This window comes from Tachypleus tridentatus, chromosome 1 (assembly GCF_004210375.1).
Source record: "Tachypleus tridentatus isolate NWPU-2018 chromosome 1, ASM421037v1, whole genome shotgun sequence".
Lineage (NCBI taxonomy): Eukaryota > Metazoa > Arthropoda > Merostomata > Xiphosura > Limulidae > Tachypleus > Tachypleus tridentatus.
Genome location: NC_134825.1, coordinates 152784365 through 152800447, shown reverse-complemented (window position 1 = coordinate 152800447; position 16083 = coordinate 152784365). Strand labels below are relative to the sequence as shown.

Genomic DNA, 16083 nt, shown 5'->3' with positions numbered 1-16083 from the left:
GAGGAACTCTAAAATAAAGTAGAATGGCGTAGCTACTTTCCAAAAGAGTCTCTAATATATATTTAAACGAGTGTAATCTCGTTCCTTTGAAGCTGTAAGTTGACCATTTCAAGTTCCAGAAGAAGGTCCAGATAAACACCATTATCTTCTTGTTAACTTTACGCATCGTTGTATGTTGTTTTTTTTCGAAATTACTTTTCCAGAGGCTCTGAGATACTTAAGTAGGTTGAAAAGTTACCGTCGCCTTTCTCACGAAAGGAAGGGTTATTTAATTTACAGTGGGCTTGTAAAAGAACATTGTCTACTATGTTAGCTTCGTTTGCTGGGCTCTTATTGGTAAGCTCAGTTGAATGAAAATGTTTTGTTTTCATAGGTTAAAAATACAAAAAAAATCTTTATTGACCACAGAAAAGTGAAATTTAATAATGTTACATTATAACCATGATATAAGAGAGAAAAAAGAACAGTTTACACATCAAAACTCGAGTCTGTCTTAAAATAAAAATTGTTTGTATAAGCAGTAAAAGATGAACTGTTAAAAACTTCAAATTAACTTCATTTGTCATCTGGCCCCCCTCTAGTACAGCGGTATTTCTCCGGATTTACAACGCTAAAATCAGGGGTTCGATTCCACTCGGTGGGCTGAGCAGATAGCCCGATGTGGCTTTGTTATAAGAAAAACACATTTGTCATCTGAACATGACTTTATGCATGAGAATAATACGTTTTCGATTAATTATAGCATTGTTTTCGATATATACGTAATTTAACTTGCGTATTGGCTCATCAATATTGGGCCCAGCATAACCAAGTGGTTAAGGCACTCGACTCGTAATCCGAAGGTTGCGAGTTCGAGTCTTCATCACACCAAACATGCTCGCCCTTTCAGCCGTGCGGGCGTTATAAAGTTACGGTAAATCCCACTATTCTTTGGTAAAAGAGTAACCCAAGAGTTGGCAGTGGGTGGTGATGACTAGTTGCCTTTCCTTACACTGTTACATTAGGGACGGCTAACACAGATAGCCCTCGAGTAGCTTTGCGCGATATAAAAAAAAAAACACAATAAAATTGTGGTCATTTTACAATTTTCACACTTCTTAAATATGTGTGCTAATTGCTGTTTGTACAATAGAAACAGATTGTTACTTAGAGCAAAGTTCACGCTGAGAGAAATCCAAAAATGGACTGAAAACAAAGATGCTGAATTAATTTTAATACTAAGTAAAAACATAAGCGAATACAAGCTACGTTGAATTAATTAAGTGATATAGTACGTTGAACTGACATATTACCGATTTTTACTACGCACCTGTTCTTTAATCACCATGCTAAAGGTATATGCTGATGGGATCTTAAAGTTTTATTATTTGCTTCAACGGAGCCTCAGGCTATAAGAGTTTGAGAATCATTAATCTAGAGTATACGTATCAAGTAATTTTTCTGCTCTAAGTAACAAAGGGTGTGTATGTGTGTGTTTTCTTATAGCAAAGCCACATCGGGCTATCTGCTGAGTCCACCGAGGGGAGAGTGACAAAGGGGAAGAGTTTGAGGCTATTTAAATGTTCATGTATTTAAATAAACAAACACTGTAATGTAATAACACTATTTAAAAATGCCAAAATAATATAGATAGTTGCTTTGTTATCATAATTTGAAATAAAACATCATAATTTTTACATTCAAATTTAAGAGATTAAACAGATTAGAATACATAAAGAAGCATTATTTTGAAACTAAACGTTCAGTTTCTAAATAAGAAATACAAGCAGGCATATTAGCTTTAAACGAGTTTTCTTTATATTATTGTAAATATAAAATATGTAAATCAGAAAACTTTGACCCGGGATGGCCAGATGGTTAAGGCAGTCGACTCGTAATCCGAGGGTCGCGAATTTAAATCCCTTCACATCAAATATGCTCGCCCTTTCAATTGTGAGAGCGTTATAATATTACGGTCAATCCCACTATTTGTTGGTAAAAGAGTAGCCCAAGAGTTGGCGTTGGGTGGTAATGACTAGCTGTTTTTTTCTCTATTCTTACACTGCTAAATTAGGGACGGTTAGAGCAGATACCCCTTGTGTAGCTTTACGCGAAATTTGAAAAACAAACAAACTAGAAACCTTCTCTACGTTAAAAACAAAACTTTTATAAATATACCAAATCACACAACAGATAATTGACGATTTTTCTCGTTAGGTTGGAAAAATAAACCAGACAAAAAAAACATATATCGACAGTTTTTCATTCTAGTTTAGAATGACCTCCGCAATTTTTTAAGATTCTTGCGGGAAAAGGAACACACTCGTCCTGCTTTTTTCTGTATTAAGTTTAGAAGTTACTAAATTAGCTAGAGCTAGCTATTAGTATTAACATCTATTAGATAAGTTCAGCAAGCCCAGTCGAATGAGTTAAGAACAAATCAAAACTTCCAATGATACAGCAAAAGAAATTTCGAATGAACTTGGTATAGACGCTGCAGGCTCTTTAGTAAAAACTACTCACGGTTCAAAAGCTGAAAATGTTGCTGAGGTATGAAATTGTAACAAGAAAAGAAGTGAGAAAAAGGGTGATCGAATCTGGGAGTTTCTGATGAGCTAATATCTTCATTTGAAGAAGGCAAGTAAAAGTGAAGTGTCTTTGACTTCTCTTCCCTACAATGTTAAAGAAATAATGAAGTGATTTTAAGTATCAAGTGATATTGTAAGATGATAAAAATGTTTTATTTTTTATTTTCTTGTTCATTTGGATTCAAAATTCCTTTGTTTTGATGCGTTCTGTTTCATTACTGATAAATAGAAATATGAATCTAGGTATAATTCAAGAACTCGAATTCTCCCGAGAATGTATGATTCCGTCTATTTTACATAAAAATAAGATTAACGGCTTTATTAAGAGTTGAATGAAATAAGCCTTTGTTGGTTTTGATTTTTCACAAATAGCTAAAATGAAGTGAAAGTTTAAAGCTTCTCTACCCGCAGTGACAGTATGTCTGCGGACTTGCAACGCTACAATCTGGGCTTCGATAACCGTGGTGGGCAGAGTACAGACAGCCCATTGCGTAGCTTTGTGTTTCAGTCTAACAATAACAACGTCCATTCATAGGTCTACTAAAGATATCAATCGCCGGAATGAGCTGTTTTTCTAAGAAAACAAATGATTCTTAAAACACTTCAATTCCACATTGTTTTAAATCTCAACATTCACCATTAAAATTAAGTTAACCTTATAACATCTGAAAGCCAATTTTCCAAAACGTATTGAAAGAGACTCGCATCACTCGCCCTCCAGACTGCTCGAATATAGAGTTAGGTTGCAAATTTATATGACAAAGTTCTGTTTCTCTTAGAACAGAAGATTCTTTCTGCTACACAGCGAATTCAATCTCTGCAATGCTTGTTCATGTAACACTAAGTAAATACACGCCATCTATTGTTATGCAGACTATTGCTGCTTTACTTCCGTCGTGTTACACAAAATTGTGGATTTGCTTCTGTGGAGTACATCAAAGTAGAAATACAACGGAAAGGCACGCACTCAATCAGAATACACAGAAATTTGTCGTGTACTCCCGTTTTCAAGGTATTATTGATTCGTTAAGATCAGATACTTTTTGGATAGATTCACACAGGAATCAATACTTTTAATCTTAGCTGTCGTTGTCTGGCAGTAACGAAAAAAATCCAGTATTAAAACGGTCGCAATAACTTTATTTGGAATATCGGGAGTCGAGCACACTTATCAACAAGAGCATGATGGAAGATCGTGAGTCCTAGGGGGAATAATGTACTGGGAATTTTTAAGTGATTTTGTGTCAAATGATATGTGTTTACAACAATTTTTATATTATAACATCCACCTAAGAAATAATGTGGAGTCGTAATATGGTGAATTACTAAGGGATTTAAAACGTGCTACAGTGTTTTCAATTGCTTGCGATTCTAATTACATTTTTAATAGCGAGATATCTTATAATTTTAACAATTTTAAACAAAGAAAGCTTGAGAAAAAATCATTATATTGAATAACGCACTAAACTAGTCCCTAATATAACTTTTCAACACACACAATGCCATTCAAAATGAGCCCTCACGTTAAAAGAAAAGATCAGTTTAAACATGCACCTACGAAAACTCATAATTCTCCTCCCTCTCATGTGGCTATGAGCGAAATTAAAACCAAACCATATTTCTCAGATCTTTAAAACTCATTTTTATTCATTATTTTAAAGTTAATAATGAAAATGTTTACCGGACAAGAGCTCAATTTTTTTATTGCACAATATAATTTTGCCTTACTGGTGTCGTACATGTTTTAATTAAATATCATTTGTTTCACTTTTGTCGCATGCATTTGAATTAAATATTATTTTACCACACCGTTGTCGCTCACACTTTTAACAACCAATTTTTAAACACAACTCAGAAACAAACGAAGTATACAGAAACACCACGAACAATAAAACACAATCGTAGTTTAGTTTAATAATGATAACTAAAACTAGATTGAATTACATCATGCCATTTAAATAGCAAAGGATGAGTTGACACTTTTTAAATATTCGTGGCTCCCAACAACATTATCAAATCCCCCCCACATCAATTCCAGGCCCCAACACAATATTTAGACAAAGAGCGCAACACTTCATGGCCCTCTGGTGCAGTACTACTGTCTATTATGATATTCGTTTATCCCATTAATAACAGGAGGAAAAATTTAATTATTTGTTGCTGAGAATATTAATTTCACATTAAAAAAAACGTACTTGTCCCCTCTGCCTGGGCACTTTTAAATTCGCCGGGCCCAAATTAGCGGTTCCCTCCTTTGACCCTTTCTCGACGGGCCTGGACATGGTCGCAAGATTTACATTTTAGGCAATTTACTGTAAGCTTTAATGCTTTTCGTTATTGCTAATCAATGTGCATCCTTGCTTGCGTAAGAAGCATCAGCTATGTACATTATACCGCCAGTACTTACGTACGAACTGAAAAATTCGATTAGACTCTCTTAGGCTAAATCTACGGACAAGGTTATCGCTAAGCTAAACTTTCAAAACCAACTTGAAAGAAACAGAGATAATATACTATGTATTATATGGTGTATTCTCAATAAAGTGAATTTTCAGGAACATCTTCAAGAAACAGAGGAGATATTTTTGCTTGTTTTGAATTTCGCGTAAAGCTACACGAGGGCTATCTGCGCTAGTCGTCCCTAATTTAGCAGTGTAAGACTAGAGGGAAGGCAGCTAGTCATCACTACTTATTGTCAACTCTTTTACCAACGAATAGTGGGATTTACCGTCACATTATAACGCCCTCACAGATGAAAGGACGAGCATGTTTGGTTGACGAGGATTCGAACCCGCAATCCTCAGATTGCGAGTAGAGTGCCTTAACAACCTGGCCATGCCGGGCACAGAGGAGATAATACACTAGATATCATGCGGTGTCAAAGTGATATGTTCTACACATTCCTATCGAAAGCTGATGAATTTAGATGACTGATGCTTTGAATTGTCAAATTTACGGTTTAGATAGGAGGAATCATTTGGTCTTATAATAAAAGAATGTCACGTGTTACAGAACAATATCACAATATCACAAATGTAGACCTTATTGAAATATGTTGTTTTACAGTAACTTCTATTGCGTATTTTATTTTATTATATGCTTATTCTGTTACGATAGGCACTCTTATTTCATGGTTTATAGACTCATACCGAAGTTTTTCGGTGAACGTAATTAAAACATGATTTATACACCAGGTATTAAAAATATACATTTATACGTTCTATTGTCAACGTAAAGTCATTAGCAGCATTTGTCTCGCATCAGGAAATAGGCCCAGCATGGCCAGGTGGTTAAGGCACTCGACTCGTAATCCGAGAGTCCCGAGTTTGAATCCCCGTCACACCAAACATGCATGCTCTTTCAGCCGTGGGGGCGTTACAATGTTACGTCAATTCCACTATTCGTTGGTAAAAAAAATACCCAAGAGTTGGCGGTGGGTGGTGATGACTAACTGTCTTCCTTCTAGTCTTGTTCTGCCAAATGAGGTACGGCTAGCGCAGATAGCCCTTATGTAGCTTTGCGCGAAATTCAGCAAACAAACAAACAATTAATGTATAATGATGGCAGTATTTAACCTCATTATTTGTTTATATTCTTTCTCTACAGAAAACAACAACAAACCTTATTAAACAAACGATTTAGCTTTGCGTGAAATTCAAACCAAACCTTAGTTCTTAAAATCATACTTTTAGTTGGACTGGGCATTATTATTACTATTTTTAATAGTAAAATGTGCTAATAGTTATTAAAAACACACTAAAAATGTAGCCCGCACATCACTTTATCCATGCTTTTTTTTCTTTCAAAATCAACATTCTCTCATTAAGACAAAAGCCACTGACTTACCTGTAATATTTCTTTACAAGTGTATTTTGCTGAAACCTTGAAGTTTGGCTCTTAGATAGTATTCATAATTTCCATAAGTCATTGAACAGGGTTTAAAATATTTTAATACATTTTAATTACAGAGTGACGGCCAAACGCTGATACATACAGATTTAACAATATTGTAGTGATGCACCTGAGGGTGGCTGCTATGGATATCAACACTTTTACTAATAAAACAGAGAACAACGTTTGGCTTTCTTAGGTCCTGAGATATATATTTACTTGAAGTGCGTTTCTCGTCATCACGAATATTCTAATGAAAGAAACGGGCTGGGATAAATATTCTGTATTATCAGAATTCCATAAATAAATCGCTTTGTTTTAGAAGAACATAAAATATGAATACCTGTTTTTGTGAAAGCGTATCTGAATTTGTAATTTGACTAGTTAAACGCACTAGCTCGAAAATACTTATGCAGAGTTACGACTTCTGTGAAAATGACAAAAGCGTTGTTCATTTGCAATGGTAATTTTACATCAAAATACATAACGATGGCAGTGAAAACGGACATCCAAATGCAATACCGATTATCAATGCTGCACATAAAACATTTTTACTTGTCAAAATATTTCATACCTCATACTGTGAATACATTAAGAACCTTTATGATCGGAAGGCTACAAAAAAGTGTAAATAGACATTCTAAAGTTTAATCCTATTCTTACTACTTCCATCTGGTGGCTCTCGCTGCTATTAGCTACTCATTTCATTCAACTTTAATCTACGTTCGAATATCAAAGGTTCGGTTTTATCAGCTAAAGGTTTGAAGAGTGTGCATTCATTTTATTTTTAAAAAATCGGTAGCATCTGATAGAGTACCTTATTATGAATATGATACACTGCACATACAGTGACATTACGATTATAATACACTGTACGTATAGTATTACACAGTGTATTATATTGTGATAATAATACATTGTAGACAGAATACCATATTATAGACAAAATACCACATTCTGAAGATAATTCACTACGTATAGAGTACCATATTACAAGGATACTCTATTAACGATGTTTTATTGTACAAAACATTTGTATAGTTATTTGAACTATTAACGTGTTTGAGAAGAAAATAATATTCGATGCAAATGTTTTGGTATGTAGTGACACAGAGCACTGCAGCTAACAGATTCATGGAAACCAGTAGCATGTAATGTATTATTTAAAACAATAATTACAATTAATGTATAATGATGAAAACATTTTGATAAAAAAAACTGTTGACATAGGCTAACAAAATTCATTGTTAACGCTAACAATTTTCACTACAGGCTAAAAATGTTAAACAGTCTTAAGAAGAAAATTATTATGAAAAGAATGTTTGTAATGCAGATCATCCGAAAGCAAAGAATCTGGGGAAAAGTGATTTGTTCGTTTGTTTAGAATTAAGCACAAAGCCACACAATGGGCTATCTGTGCTCTGTCCACCAAGAGTATCGAAACTCGATTTTTAGCGGTGTGAGTCTCCAAACATGTCGCTGTGCCACTTGGAGGGGGAAAAAAATCAAAGAAAGCGTCAGACGACAAATATTGCAAATGATTTACAAAACCAAACTAATTGAATAATAAACGTAACCCAACGGTAATAATTGCAAATGTTTTACAATATAAAATTAATTGCATAATAAATCTAACACGGTGGTTTGAGTTTGAATTGTGGAATAGTTCAGGGTTATAACGTAGTCAATATACTATATTCATTTCATGTTGTATAACAATAACGTTGTAACGGTCTACTAACGAATACGCCGTTACAATTAGGGTTCAACAACAAAAACAATTTATTCAACAGTAACTACACTTAGAAATAAAATCAACACTTACTAAAACACAGTTAAGAAACAATTGCCTGGCCATAACTTGACATCAATAATAATAAACAATTTATCGTAAATATTAATAAAGCAACAATAATGGAATATTTATGATAAGTTGCCTGGCCATAATTGCCCGACATCAATAATAATAAACATTTTATCATAAATTTGTATATTTTTTTTCTCTTTCATTCTTTTTACTGATTCCATTAAGAAACAATTGCCTGGCCATAACTTGACATCAATAATAATAAACAATTTATCATAAATATTCCATTATTGTTGCTTTATTAATATTTATGATAAATTGTTTATTATTATTGATGTCAAGTTATGGCCAGGCAATTGTTTCTTAATGGAATCAGTAAAAAGAATGAAAGAGAAAAAAATATATAAAAAATACAGCATATACAATATTTCAAAGCTACCTTTCATTATCGAGTGACAGAATAATTCGCTAACTTTCTCGTGACATTTTCTCTCTTAGTGAAGTTTCTAGTAGAGTATTTATTCACACCGTGGGTCATGAGAGTACACCTCATGTGATCATAAATTTACATACTTTCCTGCTATATTAATAGTATCTGTACGTCACAGCTGGGAAGGCTTGTGTCAGTTTCATCACACATTTACTCAAAATACAAATGATTATCCAGAAAGTAAGTTATCGTTTTAATGCAACTAAAAATTCATAGATAAACTAAACGACGGACAAAAACAGTAAATGAACGATAAACACAACCATAATCATAAGAAGAGAAGACAAGCTGCTATTTCGCCACGTTTGGCTGAGTATATGATAACTGTTGTCCTTTCTTTAGTCCAAGGGTAATACGCTGTGGTCTTTAATTAGAAGCTATTTTACCTTTTATCTGAGTATTGTATACGTTTTTATACAGTTTAGAATTTCGTACATAAATTGTCTGCTAACTTCATTAGAACGTAATTTTCAAAAAACTTTTTTTTTAACAAATATTGATTTTTTAAAAGATTTTCTGGAGGAAAAAAAGGACATTGGGTGCTGAATCTCTTTTAGTTATAAATGACTTGACAAACCTCGCTGCAGGAACAGACAACGTTTGCTTAATGAAGTAGTTAGGTATTTGAGCTAAGCACGGCGGGCATGCGCGTGTCGCTTTGAGGGGTAGGAAGAGTGCACTAACTTGATTAGCGAATCATTATCTGGAAAATTTTTCTTATTTGAGAAAGCAGGGAATTATCAGTTTAACGAACTTCTGCTGGATGTTTCGAAAAAAAATTTCATGACATATGGATAAATGATTCTAGACATATATATATATATAGGAAGTAGGAAAGATATTTACATAAGCCGAGTTTGTGTGTTAATAAATATATACGGATAAACGATAAAGGCCTAACATAAGTATAAAAGTGTAATAACGAAAATATTGAAAGCAAGAATAAAGAAATAGAAGTGAAATGCATTGTGATAAGATACAAACGTATAAATGTATATATGTTTCTATATATGTATGCTCATTTTTTTATACATTTGAAGTCGGTATCGCTTTTGCACTCGTACAATTAAGTTATTGTAGCTGAAGGGGATAAAAAAAAGTCGTAGTTTAAATGTTACAAACTATATATAGTTAAGTAGGTAAATTATGTTATTTATTTTCTGTGGTGCACATTGCTGTATAGAAATAAACGACCTTATAACACCATGTTTTCTTTAAGACACTCAACGTTTTCCTTCTTCAGGAGTGCTTGTTAAAACACAAACCGTAACTGAAGCTATAAAACGAAACGTTGAGTGTCTAATTAAATAAAAAACAATAAATAAATGACCTTCACATATCAGAATAAGTTATGACGACATTATTTGCTATTCAGTATCAAACAATGTTTTAAGTGTATACTTTTAATGCGACAAACAGAAGCATTTATTACCGTGACATGTTTAGAAACTAAGGCAGATCGAATGGAAGATAAAATAAGCTTGGTATTGGTTATATTATCTTTTCTGACAGCTAAAGTGATTCGAAACTTCGCACGAACGTCAATTGTTCTGGTTTTATGAGTCAATATCTCTCGCCAGCTGAGATAGCCATTTTTCGCCTCGTTCAGGATGTTACCAACATTAATAACTCAGCATAAGATAAAAAAGACAAACACAGGTAGGCCTTGACAGTGAATGGTGGTCTACGTACTTTTATGGCATTGGATTATATCTATACTTAAAAACAAACAAGCAAAAACTTTACTGTATGGACTGAAGTAGATGTGTGGATGATCTTTAGACACGAAGAAAAGGAGGAAATAATATCTTGTTGCCTCGCAATATGATGATTTCTATTATCAGTAGAGGAAGAAAGTGAAATGACATTAACCGCCAAGTTTGCTGTGTAATTATTAATGCAGCATTTTTACGCTGATACTGTATCTCCCATTGGTATAGTGGTAAGTCTGATGGCTTATAATGCTAAAAGTCTGGTATAGGACAGATAACTATTCGTGTAACTTTGCGCTTAACAATAAAGAAACAAACGTTGATAGAATAAGGATAATATTGACCAATAGGGGCTAAGCAAATATTTAGTTCAAATTATCGGCTGGAGAAAAAGGGAAGTCGATGAGAAACCAAGTGAAAGTAACATGTTGACCTCTCTACGTTGAGAAAAGAAAAATAAGCATCATATTGAATGATGATGACTTGAGAATAAACCAATGTCATTGAGACATTGTTTTTTTTTTTTAACACGTCCGGTTTGAAGGTAAAATGGTGCACGTTTTTTAGTTAATTTCTTAGCTTTTGGGAGAATACAAAAATTACACACTAATATTTTATTTCATTGTTAAAAATTACCATGTTACCAAAAACACGGTTCATACAATGTGCTTTAGTTAATTATAACGGGTCTAATGGAACTTTTAATTACATAAAATTATATGAAATATGAACAATCTAGATTATTCTTTAAGATAGTTTTAGCGAAACTCTGTGATTTTTGCACTGAGGTTAACAGCTAACAAGAGAATGTGAGTGCTAAAACAAAGTTCAGTAGCTGACCACCAGTACTACTCAGATAAAAGTATACACATACATAACCCCTTCTCCTACCGCTCAGCTTGTGCTAAAAACCGGGTTTTGATACGTGTGGTGAGGAAGACAAAGATACCATATTGTGTAGCTATGCGCTTACCAACAAAACAAATAAACATCAAAACATACATAGATATATGTGGCCAATAGATGACCGTAGGTATTGGGCATGGTATTTCACCACAGCTATACAAATAAATATACCTAATTGTTAAATGACGGTACATACTTCTAACGGAAATATTTCTACTCGGTCATCTGTTACAAAAATGTAAGAGGGTGTACTCCACAGATAGATAACTATAGATAGTGTAAAAGGGTACACTTGACAGATAGACAACCATAGATAGTAAACATAGATCAAATTTTACTTAATTATCATCTTTACCGTGCAAACAGAAGTAGTGGACATTTATTCAGTTTAATTTAAGAAACGCCACTCTTGCAAATGAAAATCGTCATAAGTAACTGACAGATGACCGTGGACGCTGTACTCTCAAAAGGTCAGTAAAAGACTGCTACACTTACACATTTTGATAGTATATATTAATATATTAAATGTATTAATGAACACGTAAAGCGTCAAGCTAAAAAAAAATTGAAAAGTCTTCAGTATAACTGAAAACAATTCTTTAAAATCGTGTTTTACTGTTACTTTACAAAGATGCAGAGTTTCTAAGAACTGACGAATAAAAGTCAAGAAGAATATATTATAATAAAACAATCTTACTTACATCTGCTACAACCATTGCCGATGAGACCTCTTGCCATTACCAGGGCTCACCAGACTGACTATGATACAATAGACTCAGTAGTGGTATAAAAACTGTTTATATTATCAGTTTTCATGAACAAAGACTGTTATGGTGAGATGTATTAAACAACTAAATTGTAGCTATTATCCATTTTGTTATCCATAAATCACCCAGGTTAAGAACACAAATACCGAAATGCTGTGCACAATTTGTTTTTATCTTCACTGTAATTTTCATTGCAAATTAAAGTTTTATGAAACTAAGCCAAAAAACGCCAAGGAGCGTATAACTTAACAGCTGTTTATTTAAAGACATTATTTCGGTGACTTGCTTTGTATTTAAAAGAATTAATTTCGACAACAATGAAATAATTCAGCCCACTGATGAAACGTGTTTATTTCAATAAAACCTTCTAAGTATTTTAAACGCTTACTTTTATTGGACAAGTATAAATACAAACAAACATTGAACAGTAAATCATAAATAGATTGATCTATATGCGATCCATTTTCAGGTGAAGCTTTTACTATATTCAAATATTTGTGTTTTGGATAAATTTTCGAAATGCTCTTTTTAGTACAATAAATCTTAACATCTTTCTCTCTCTCTCTCCACACACACACACACACACACAGAGAGAAGGAAAGAGGAAGTTTTTTTGTGTGTGCCAGTTATTTAGTTGAGCTGGTTTTTACCACTAAGCGACTTCTCCATCATCTAATTATTAAAAAAGATTAAAATAACTAGATGAGAAACTTTGACATTGTTCAGATCAAATATTTACTTCTTTTTATATAGGAAAGTAAAAGTCAAATAATATTTAACAGTAATTTCGTTTTCTAAGATCATTTCTGAGTGGGGAATGCATTAACAACGAGCACATCTGTGAAACACAGTAAACTCTAGCAACTTACCGACAATAAACGTTTTTTTATAATAAATGTTTTACAATAAGAGTACAATGATCACGCGAAAATACTGTAAATTTTTGTTAACACGTTCTAAAATATAAAGAAAAGATAAATTAATTTTGAAATACATTTTAACATGTTTTTAAAATTTGTCTTAAGAGAAACAACGACGAATATTTTCTTTTTGAAGAAACAACAATAACAGAAAAATGATAATATGCTAATTGTATATGACTGTTACTTTTCTTTTAGGATATATTCAAAGGGGCTTTCATTTAAACTCAAGAAATTATTGATTTATTTTAATGCACAAGTCGAAATATTTTGTTCCAAACTTGATATACGTTAGCACAAGAATCAAGCAGAAACTTAGATATTGGTGTGATGTCATACAATTATATGAGAAAAAGAAATAGTTAAAAGCAATATTTCAAATAATTATTCCTTGTTACTTTTAGCGATTGGAAAAATTCTGAAAGTAACACAATATTGAAATTGCACATTTAAAAAATTAATTAATTAAAGAAATGAGTTCGATTTCTCATTGTGAACACAACTGATAACCTCAGGTGGCTTTGCTGTAAAACGAAACAAACGTTTCTTTAACTGATCATTTACCTTAGAGTTTCGTTTTGGAAACAAGATGTGTTTCAATCTTAAGGCATTATTTTCATTTTGTATCATCTTGAGTTTCTGAGAAAGCACCCGAAGAAAGAATATGAAACTGGAGGAAGGATAAATCTGTTAACTAGCATACTTTTGTTCTAAACAAATGCTCGAGATATTTTCTTTCATTGCAGACATACAGAAGAAAGCATTTTCAATATTTTACCTTATACCGTATTTATTAATTCAGTTTTCAAAACAAGTTTTCTCTACTACTCTTAATTGTCTGTTAATTTGAAAATCATATAAACAAGCAATAAATCAGGTTAGAATCACATTCATTGATTACAGTAAACGGTTAACTATTCAAGCCTTTAAAATATCTTTTTACAAATTTATTAATACAGCTATCTAGCTATCTTGAAACAATGTCGATTTTAAGAAGACCACATGTTTTAAACTTAACAATTATTGGGCTTTATCAGTGGTATTCTTATCCCTTTCTTGTTTGTAAATATTACCAGTTCTAAGAAAGTGAAGATTACAATATTATATGGGAAATACTATAGAACACGTTACAACTGATCTTGAGTCACGATCGTAAAACCTGATACACACTTTTTGCAGTTTCTAGATAAAAGGAATTATAATTTACTAGCGAACTTGCTAATACAGACTTAACAAGCTGTTTTCATGAGTACACAGACTTTGTCATCACGACTTTTTTAAATCACATCAAATACTTGCCCTTTAATATCTACCAATAAAATAAATAAGTGCCATTTTTAGCGTTATACGAACAGAGAATAAACGTTACTAATGTTAATGGTCCCATTATGACAATAGTATGATTACACAGTCTAAAAGCCATTTTTCAACACAAAGAAATGCATCTACATAAGTTTATACTGAGGAGGACTAAGTAAGCGTATTATGGTTTGGAAATATGTTATCATAATTATTTATTCTCTACTAAGATATGTTACTTTGATATTGTCTACGTATTAATATAAACTATATCATAAACAATTTCTTCCGTGCAGAGCTTAACGGAACCTTCAATTTAAACATGTTTCAGAAGATATCCACTGCTACTGATAAAAAAAAAAAAACAGTAATATATTTTACCATTTTTGTCCTCAACACGATATATGCCTTACCCATTGTCTGGACATTTTGTTATAGATAATATTGTTTTTAAATTATTTCTCTACAGATTTAAAAAAAAATATTTATGAGAAAACTAAAGGTCACACTATGACCGCTTCGTATTTTAATTATAATTTTAAAGCATTTCTAGAAGTAAGTTAAGTTGAATATCTTATACTTTGATCTTGGTGGCTTTGAATGTCCCTCTCAAGACAGAAACTATGGCTGGTTATTAGAAATGAACACTAGTTATATGTCCTATACTCTTATTGCTATAAACGATTATTATGTATTTCTCAAAATATTTTCACTTGCTTAAAAGTCAACTTATTTAATGGTTAGACATTAGTATTCCTAATACGACTCAATAAAACTAAAATAACTAATTTTATTCTAAAATAATACTTGACAATTTATCAGTTACTAGAAGTTTTTGTGAGTGTTGTACTGTACAGCCGAGAAGATTTTTATCTATTGTAACAGAACAAGTAAAACTATAAAATTAATTTTAGTAATTAATTTATTGATTTCCGAAATTTCTTTTTCGGCAGCACTTAGCATTTTGTATACAAAATGCAATTATCTACTCATTTTATAAGCAGTTTATGTTATTGTACAGCAATTAGCACAACTAAATAATTCTACTACCCCTTAAGTTCTACTATTGAAACAAGCAACTCGTTTCGGGAGTACTCAGTATTTATTATTGTGAACAGAATTACACACTCATTCGAAATACTTTCTACGTTCTGATGTCAAGTAGTAATTCAGTGCAGAAGTATACAGTTTCTAGTGATCTAAATGCATCAAAGGACTTATTCTAGAATCATTTGATTTCTAATTATAAGTAAAAAATAATTACCAAAATATTTATTTTTAGAGTCCTAAATGCGATTTTGCAATTTAGGTAGAAGAACCTAGTTTCTATCAATCTAAATGTGACTAGTGTTCTAATAATGACTTATTGAGGAAATAACTTTTAGTGTATTTTTTACAGCCGAAATTATTCTTTACATGATATGCGTAATTAGACAGTGGAGCCACTGTGTAAACGATTACAAATTTACGCTCTCGAAACAAAATTCAGATATAAAAGTTTGAAAACGAATCGTGAATGGGAATAAAATTCACTTGTTTTAGGTTTCTCTTTCGCTTTTATATTCATTACGTGTAACACAACGGAAAAAATTTCGAGACTAACTTTTGAAAAACCTGCTAAGATCCACTTTATCTCTTATTTTTATGTTGGTGAGGTATAAAACTGACATTTTGTTTTCTTAAAATTTGAACGGCATCATCATAAACGTTGAACTTTAAAGTCA

General features: G+C 32.3%; 1 long non-coding RNA gene across 2 annotated transcripts in view; it reads left to right on the top strand.

Annotated features, from left to right (window-relative positions):
* Positions 1 to 16083, top strand: part of LOC143227483 (uncharacterized) — a 65594-nt gene that overhangs the window by 29374 nt on the left and 20137 nt on the right. Inside the window, exon 5 of one of the 2 annotated variants that reach the window (XR_013015005.1) lies at positions 2441 to 2875. The exons of the other annotated variant lie outside the window; for it this stretch is intronic. This is a non-coding gene — a long non-coding RNA (uncharacterized LOC143227483). Of the gene's footprint in view, positions 1 to 2440; positions 2876 to 16083 lie in introns of those variants that run through there. 2 annotated transcript variants of the gene reach the window in all.